The 9,003-nt window shown below is 39.3% G+C and overlaps 2 long non-coding RNA genes across 5 annotated transcripts in view; one reads left to right on the top strand and one right to left on the bottom strand.

Annotated features, from left to right (window-relative positions):
• Positions 1-4,585: 4,585 nt before the first annotated feature.
• On the top strand, positions 4,586-7,150 carry LOC116693807 (uncharacterized). The gene is made up of 3 exons (XR_004332993.1): positions 4,586-4,719; positions 6,603-6,606; positions 7,140-7,150. It is a non-coding gene; the product is annotated as an uncharacterized LOC116693807 (long non-coding RNA).
• LOC116693757 (uncharacterized) overlaps positions 5,078-9,003 on the bottom strand; it is a 13,752-nt gene continuing 9,826 nt past the window's right edge. For 2 of the 4 annotated variants that reach the window (XR_004332981.1, XR_004332979.1), the window contains exons 2-4: positions 5,736-5,869; positions 5,442-5,610; positions 5,080-5,220 (exon numbers count right to left, since the gene is read on the bottom strand). This is a non-coding gene — a long non-coding RNA (uncharacterized LOC116693757). Of the gene's footprint in view, positions 5,221-5,441; positions 5,611-5,735; positions 5,898-9,003 lie in introns of all 4 variants that reach the window. The other 2 variants (XR_004332980.1, XR_004332978.1) reach the window with 2 other exon arrangements.

The following is a 9,003-nucleotide window of genomic DNA, read 5'->3' as shown; positions in this document are numbered from 1 at the left end:
CCGGCTCAATGTCACCTATTTTTCGGGTAACTGAACAACCCACTACCGCTGATAGAACAGAGATCTGTAGCCGGCATCATGAAGCTTGCCGGCGTCACATGACCACTACACATCACATGACCAGCGGGCGGTCTCCTAATGTTGAAGGATATCATACGTTTGGGTGTGCAAACATTTCTCATGAGAGTGCTTTGCTGCCTGGTCTTGCAAATAGATTTAATGTCTTGACTATGGCCAAAGAAAGAACATCAGACATGGAAGCTTTTTGATTGGTCTTACCTACAACAATACAAACACTATAACTAGAGCTATGTCGTGTTCTAGTTTCAGCAGCTGATAGTGAGCTTTCCAATTGCAGTTCCTCCTTATTCTGGTGGTACCCTAGGTGATGAATGCCACCATTAAAAGCTGTGTTAAGTTTATTCCACAATGTTGTAATTTGCTATGTCTGCACACATTAAACTGTATTAGTCACCAGAACTTTTAATATGACTAGCATGCTGATTTGGGATGATGGGTAAATTGTTGGCATGGACTATGTATGAGGTTAGGTCAGCAAAAGCAAGATATCACAGGGGGTATTAGGTTACTCTTTAAGATTCAAATTTCAAAAGTGTATCTCAATGAGTAGGAAACTGAATAAGATGACACACAAGACTTGTAAAATATTCCTCATTAGATCAAATGTTGCAGTAAAAGAATTTGGCGTCTTGGGTTGCAATAGTTATTAGTTAGCATCATTTACACATATCTCCTGTGCAGTGTTGGAACAAATTCAGATACATGTGGGGGATGTTTTTCATTGTAAAGCTATTACATAAGTGTTCAAAGAAGATAACAGCTCTGGATTAAAACTTGCTGCTTTTAAAATTCACCAGATGTGTGAAGCGACTCCAGTCAACGGTCTTTGCAGATGTATCGGGCTCTTCTGTCTGCAACATCTGCTTGTTCTGAGTCAGTTTTTACACTTCTATGAGACCGAATCACATTGTTACGTTTTGTTAGGATTTCTAGGTGTCCAATGTGTTCTCAAAGTAAATTTGCTTTTTACTGCATTCACACACGGCCTGAATTTATATGTAACTTTTTGAACATGGTTATAATGGAAATAAGCTCTTTTTGCTAAGGCGGCTTTATTTGTATAACACAGAATTGAAGCCAGACCATCAGATCGGAAGGTAAACATGTACCCATCACTTTGACAGTGCACTGTGCTCATTTCCTAGAAATGTCAAAGCATATAAGGGCGTATTGCTTGTACTATAATAACAAACAGGACATTATTGTAATGCTGGTGATTGTTAGCGTTACCTATTGAGTCGTTATTATATACAAATACTTTCGGGGCGTGGATGGAGTAAAAGCACCGAGACAGCTTTGACTGTGTAACTTGGTCCACAACTCAAGACTTATAACAAAACATGCTTCATCATTTCATCATCATATCCCTCCGCCAACGTAACTGTTACCGAATTACAGGCAGGGTACAACATGTTAGCAGATAGCTCCCTTGTTAACTAAAGGAACAGCATACACTGTGAAGCTACAATTGATGGAAATATGTTACTTATTTCAGTAACCCTAAAAAAAGGTCATCTGTAAACTAAATATTCACAAAATATATCTCATTTTACATTCTTCCCTTTCTTCAGATGAGATATCCCCATTTCAATAACTCTCATCTCACGTTATCATGCTGACGTGTCAAGTAACTACAAAACAAGGGAAGAATGAATATGAGTGAACACAAAGAGATTCGTCATGTAAAATAGAAGCATGATAGAAGCTGAATGTCATTTATCTCATCAGGCACTCCTGTGGGTTTAATTGGCCTCCTGTTCAGCTCAGAGATACTCTAAACTTTGGCATCAATCTCCTTCAGGCAGCTTTTTGAGTGTTGTTTTTGAGGTCACTTCTGTTTGTGCGCAATTGGTTTGTCACTCGCCTGCGCTGGTTGCACCCCTCTGCTGACCACACGGTGTGTGAATGCGGGACAATGGCGGGCATTGTATGTTGACAGGCACGGATTGAAAACAGCTGGGCCATACTGCAATCCTGCAATCTGGAGAATGGGACTAAATCATAGAGCTTATTCTGTTGACATCCACGTTGCTGCCGGTCCAGCCTTTCTTTGTCTCGTTCTGTTTTTTTCCGTCTCACTGTTTGTCCACTTGAGATTTAGCACATCTCTGATGCAGCAACCACATGTGTCAACACTTGTCCAATCAGTGCATTAGTGGCCCATTTATTTTTCTGATCATAAGATGTCCTTGTCAGAAAAATATGATGATAGATGAAAACGATTGATGTAGAAATTTTTCAGTTGGGAATATTATCAAACTGAAGGTGAAAGGGGCGGAAATGGGCCACATCAGCGAATGAAAGTAATGAATATGAAATGACAGCTGACAGAGACACAGAAAGGAACACGTTTGAATTCTGACAGGAACAAGATGACTGGAGAGAAGTCCCGGCAAAATCAGACGGGTTCAAGTAAACAGGAGAAACATCTTAATCTAAATGTGTTGGACACGGGAAAGAAAAGACAAATGTCCTCCTAGCTTAATTATTATTCTAGATAAGAACTGTGCTAAATCATATTGCAAAGTAAAGGTTTTATTAGATGTCCAGATTACAAAAAAACGTTAACACTAACAGCATTAACTTACAATTTTTTAATTTAAAGCAGGTGAAAGCATGTTTATTAACAGTCACTGATATCATGCCGGCATACTGTATATGTAACCTTCACTTTAACCAAATTTAACCCAGTTTTAACTTAGATATCTAGATGTCTTTTGATTTACAAATAACCAAATCAGAAATACTTGTAGGTATGTGGGGACAGAAATTTGGTAAGTAAAATCTTTATTAATTTCATTAAACTGTTTTTTTCTTTTTCTTTATTTCCCTCATCTTGGTGTGGCTGGAAACAGGAGCCCAAAAAGGGCATACTTATTTTTAAAGGCCAGTTATTTCATGAACTTTATCAGGATGCACAGTATCCTGGATCCATGAAATAACTGACCTTCAATAATAAACATTTGCCTGTCTCTATAGGAATTTAACATAGGGGTATGTATACTTTTGCCCCTCAAGCTGCCTTGCCTCTATTTTAAGGAAGAAAATGTATTTATTTACGATACATTCTTTATTCATAAAGAAAATTGGTGTCAGTAAAGGTTGGATTTTTCCTAATGTTTTTAATTAAGGCACTAAGATCAGTTTCCAAAAGAGTTTTTTTTTATTCCTCTTTTTAGTCAACTTTAGCGTGGGTGCCGAGAGTGCACAGTGGAGTCCTAAGAACAATTATATACTCATATAAAATAGCTTTGTGTACACATTGTGTGAAAAGTAGTTAAACAACAAATAATTATTGCACTGTAATGAAATTAAATGGTTAAATAATAAATATTGCACTGTATGAAATTGCACAGAATTCCCGTGTCCTTTTAGGCATTATATAACAGTATTGCACAGTAGGAGGGAAGAAGAGAGTCCGGGGGCTGGGGGTAGGCTGTGAAGTGAAGTCAGTGAATGACTTAATGATGTAGAAACTCATCTTAAAGAAGGCTGCAGGGTAAAGCATCATAAAAAGCTAGTTCAAAGTTATCTCCTTTTGCCTAAATTTGGCCTCAAAAAGTTACTGCACTAAATTTGCGGGTGTTCAGCCAAATAAGCCCAGACTACACAATGGGCCTTTGTTCTCATTAATATAGAGCAAAAGCAACGCTTATGTTTTGTATGTTTTAATGTTTTTCACAACCATTGTGGGCTGCTGCGCAAGATGACCCACAGTTTCACCTTGCATTTGATGTTGGTTAATGTAAAACATTTACATTTACATACAGTTTTAAGTAAAAATGTTCTTAAACCGTCTATAGATAATTTCATCCAAATTGCTGCCCTGTTGCCGGAAGTTTTTTTCTTTTATAGCTGTAACAAAAGAATTTCATTTTGGTATTATTTATTATTGGTTTTGATTACTCCGATTATTTTCCTGACTATGTGATTAGTTGTCTGGTTAATATCAGAAATTTGTGATAAATATCTACAGTGGCTTGCATAGGTTTACACACTATATACCTTTACTTTATATTTTTATATCTTTATATTTGCTCTCAGGACTCCACTTTCCACTACCTATGTACACTTTGTATTTTTATATTTTAAATTCCAACACTGTAAAGGGGTTGCTTCAATCTCATTGCACAGGTACTTCACTGTATAATGACAATAAAGGCATTCTATTGTATTCTTGAGGGTCTGCAACCTGGATGACAGTTTAACACTTTCTAGACCAAGTAAAATCTTTTGAGTGAACTCAGAAGTGTTGGTCAGGGCTTTGGGATAGCTGAGGTGTAGTGCATAGATCAGTCCAAAGATTATCAAGAGGGCATCGCCAAGTCTGGGGAGGCTGACCACGGCATCACTTTCAGTGATGACAGAGATCCTCACAGGGTTGTGTCATGGTCACTGACGACAATAACGAGGCCCAGTGCAACCCCATCTAGCTCTGGCTCACGATCTGGGATCGCGATACTAATCCCAAACTAATACATGAAACAGAACAGATGACAATTTCTTTCTTTAACCAGGTCCCACTGAAATCCAATATCTCTTTTACAAGGGACACCTGGGTCTCATCGTAAAAGGTGAAAAGCGTAACTACCATGTTCTGAACACATGAATCAGCCAAATTACCAGAGAATCTAAGTTGTATGATATAGACTTAGACTTAGACTTTTCTTTACTAATCCTTTTGGGATGACCCCCGCAATAAAATTGAAATTTCTAGCATCCGTTTTGGCAAGAATACAGTATAGAAGACAGTTTAAATATAACAATAATAACAGTAATAACAATAAGAACCTTTGGCTATAATATAGTATAATACTAGTATAGTATAATATAGACTGAAACCAAGGAAATTTACAATAAAATGTTTAACTGAACATTGAAAAAAACACTGCAGTTCTTTGGTGGTGAGGAGAAAGAAAACAGACCATACACAATAACTGTGTGGGTAGACTAAGCAAAGGTATGTCCTAAAACATGTTAGAATTTTGATGAACCCTTTACATAATACACAGTAGAATATGTTAGTGACTTAAGGAGACTCACTGTGCAGGTTCTGAAGAATGCCGAAACATCCTCGCGCAGATACACAGGAAGGGCGTGGAGAACAGTAGTGCGCTTGGTGTGGATGCCATGCATTTCCTATTCAGATAGAAGCATAATTGTATATACTGTAGGGTTTACTGAACAAAGCTCCAATCAGAACACATGTCCACAAATAACCTGTTCGCATCTTTAATGCAATCAGACAAATCCCAAACACAAAGTGGACTAATTGCAAAATTCTCAAAGCTCATTTGAAACATTGAACCTGTTCAATGTTCCACTGGGTCAACCTATGAAATGTGTAATAATGAACTTACCTGTTAATTGTGGATTTTTTAAAATGTCAGCTAGGGCATCTGCTGTCTTCCCAGTTTTTGATGCCTTCTGTCTGAATTAGGTCATCAGTCAAGGAAGATGGCGGTCAAGCTCAGCATAGAATGTGTTGGGCAGGTTCTGATTCCTAATCCGCTGGAACTCTGCATACATCTACATTGAAATAACAGCAGGAGGAGAATACACCAACACCACTTAAAAAAAGCACTTCAATTTGAAAACTCTAGAACACATTTATAATCCCAATTTTTACTTCAGAGAGCGCTGATCCACATTACCTCAGACTCTATTTTGAGAGCAGGCCAGAGGTGCATGAGCTTGTTCACTGGTGGGCAGGACATCACTATGGTCTGTCGGCGTAAGGGAAATGTGGTTTCTATCATCTTTCTAATGAGGGGCAGGTTCTCCTTGACTTCTTCAACAATTGTCTGCCTCAACTGCTCAAGGTTTAAAGGATCCTTTCCTTGGGGTAAGTTGGGTAGGAAGTTTACTTCTGCTTGCTTGGGTCTTTTAATGTTGGAATGTTAAGATATTTATTTTCCGGATTACTCCTACTTCTTTTTCCAGCATTAACAGTGACCTCCTGACATCCAGCCCGTCTCATCTTGTTCCTGTAATTGCCCATCCTAAACTTGATGCTGTTTTTCCGTCCATTCAGATCCTGCTTCCTTTAAGCCGGGATGTTAAGCTAATGTTAAGAGCCTCAGCAGCCATTGCGATCTCTTTATCACTTGGGTAAGCCTTAAAACCATATATAGTACATGCAAGCTTTTCTAAAATGTTGTGCTTTAGGTCTCTTGTCAACTTAAGGTGTGTGTAGTTTTTCTCATATTCCACATTTCCATCTCTAAGTTTAAGTTCAGCACCAAAGGCAAATTGTGGGTACTGAAAAAGAACCTGGAGGCCACCTGCTGAGACACTCTGGAGATGAAACATCTGAAAGTAGAACAGTAGATGCAATAGAGCCGGAGTCTTGTGAAAGTGAGATGTGCACAGCAGCTTTTTGTGGCAATTCCTCAATATCTGCAAGGGAAATAAGTTCCGCGTCAAAGTCTGAATCTTCATAAAGCGAATCGAAGTCCACGTTGATTTCCAGCTGTTCTTTTATAATGTTGATCAGTGCATCAACAAAGGCTGGTTGTGAGCTGAGTTTTAATTTTTGTAGCCTGGTCTGCCCCAGCAACATGAAGAATCATTGGTTGTGGTGATGCAGCTGCCGTTGTGCTAATGAAAAGATTACATCAGGTAATAAATTGCTTAATTCCACAGAGAGTGAATAAAGCCTCAATAACTGATAAATAAAAGAACCATTTATTATTACCTGAACTCAGTTCTGTCTCACTTGAATGAACCACTTGGGGTCAGCAGCAGCGAGCCGTCTATCTTGTATGCCGAGAGAGGGACTGTATCATTCAGACCAGAATGCGGGTGGGTCTGGAGTTGACAGCTCATAGGACCGTAGATGTTCTACATACCAGGAGTCATAATCACAACACTGAAAAGATACATTGTGATTCACAAGGAAGAGCTGCTCTGTTTTGCTAAATGTAGACAGCCCACTACTACAGACAGAAGCATTCCACAGACATAGTCTGTACCATCAATGGTCACATTTGATGTCTTGTAGATTGTGTCACTTGTTGGTTGTTCTCTAATGTGAACTTGAGCAACCTCTGGTAGAGCTGAAACCAGAACAGAGTCAACCCTGGATGCCCGTGTTTTTGGCTTGAAAAATGATGGTGAAGCAAGATGATGTGCCATCATGTGTTGGGTCTGCCATTGTCTTCAAAATAATTTTGAAGTTTTGAGCATCATGCACCACACTTTTGAAAAAGCGGTGCATGGCATCACACCACATGGTCCATATGTGCAGCAGGGGCCCAAAGCACTGGACTAAAGCAGGATAAGGCTCCAAGGATGAGCCTAACCTCAGGAAAAACCACCTGCAGTGCCTGTTTATGATCACTGATTTTGCACACAAATAGTCTAAGGTTTCATCAGTAAATGGATGGGCACAATGCTAACTCTACCACCTCTTTCAGCTCCATCAAAACTGCCCATGCCTCAATACTCTCTTGTACTACACTGCCAACAAGCAATAGAAGAAGTCGGAGCAGAGTGGCATTTTCATGCCCATTACCTCCAATCGTTCCTCGAGAAAGAAACATTTTGGAAAGTGGCTGAGGTCTATCCACTTTATTAGTGTGTTGATATGGGAATGATGTAATCTTGTTGTTCAAATATTCCAAAGTGAAGTACTTCAGCTGGATCATCTCTTTAAGACAAAGAGAAAGCTCCATTGGGAACTATACCTTTCAGAAGATCATGGAGTATATAGGGAGGAAACGCTGTGATTGTATGGAAGTAATTCAGGGGACTCGCGCAACACACAGCCACCTTTAACACCAAAGTTGCTACTCAAAGTGTCACTTTCTTGAACAGTTTGCACATGTAGGTCATGGCTGGCTTTGTTTCTCTGAGGAAACTTTCTCTCTCTGACTTCAGTTACTTGAAACAGTTCAACTGAGCCCATACAGAATCTAGAAACATGGCCTGTTCTACATTACTCTACAAAGCCACCTAATGCATGAGCAGCCAAATTGTCAGCAGAAACACAAAAGACAGTGCCTCTGACATTTTGACCAAAAACGATTTTTGTTGAAGACACCGTCTTTTTCCAGTATGAACAACGCGCAGCAATGGAGCAAGTACAGCTGCATATCCATACTTGAGGAGGTCAGTCACTTTTACCAGTATTGCTAGCTGTATAGCATGTAATGCTGATCTGTATTTTGGTGGCCTACCTAGGACCCAATATACAGCCCAAAATTTGTGAATTTTGCGTGATGTGCCAAGCGGATTTCCAAATTCAAGCTCATCATTATGTAGCTGGAGTGGTAGGATGAGATCCCCTGTTGACAGTAACTCCTTTTCAAGGAAATGAGAGCCATTGGAGCATGATACACACTGATGTAGTATTTCTTTCAGTAATCTTTTTAAGAATGTCTGTGTTTTCTGTGTTTTAAAGAACTCTTGAAAACATCAAAAGGATAGGAACATACATACCATGTACAGTATGTCAAGGTTGCTCCAACTCATACTCCACTGGCATTACATAAGGATAGTTGTGCTCAATAAAGGTTTTTCTGCGCTTGGATAAATTAACTCGGCACCTTTACAGGTTAATGTACACAGAACATTGCTGTCCATGACAACGGCAGCCACTTCACTCAGTGTGGGTTCTGCAATACTGCGACCGTTTCTTTGCAGTATGTCATTAACTGCCTCTTTGATCAATGGCTCAGATAAGGAGATGATCTGATTCAAGTGGTCTACTCTTTCCCGAGTAGCTGTGTTTGAGACATGTAGCATAGCCTGCATCTTTAGAAATAAGGAAGATTTCTTAGATTGCCAGTGTCACACTGATCACCATTCCCCACTTCTCTGCTCTGGCCTGGGAATTCTGCATTCAAATCACCAGTTGCCTCAGAAATACTGGCTTCAAGATTATGGAGAGCCTCACTGACAAAAAAACAATTTAAGTTG

The sequence above is a fragment of the Etheostoma spectabile genome, chromosome 1 (assembly GCF_008692095.1).
Source record: "Etheostoma spectabile isolate EspeVRDwgs_2016 chromosome 1, UIUC_Espe_1.0, whole genome shotgun sequence".
In the NCBI taxonomy this organism is placed as follows: Eukaryota; Metazoa; Chordata; class Actinopteri; order Perciformes; family Percidae; genus Etheostoma; species Etheostoma spectabile.
The sequence above is the reverse complement of the archived record's forward strand: the minus strand, read 5'-3'. Positions and strand labels throughout refer to the sequence as shown.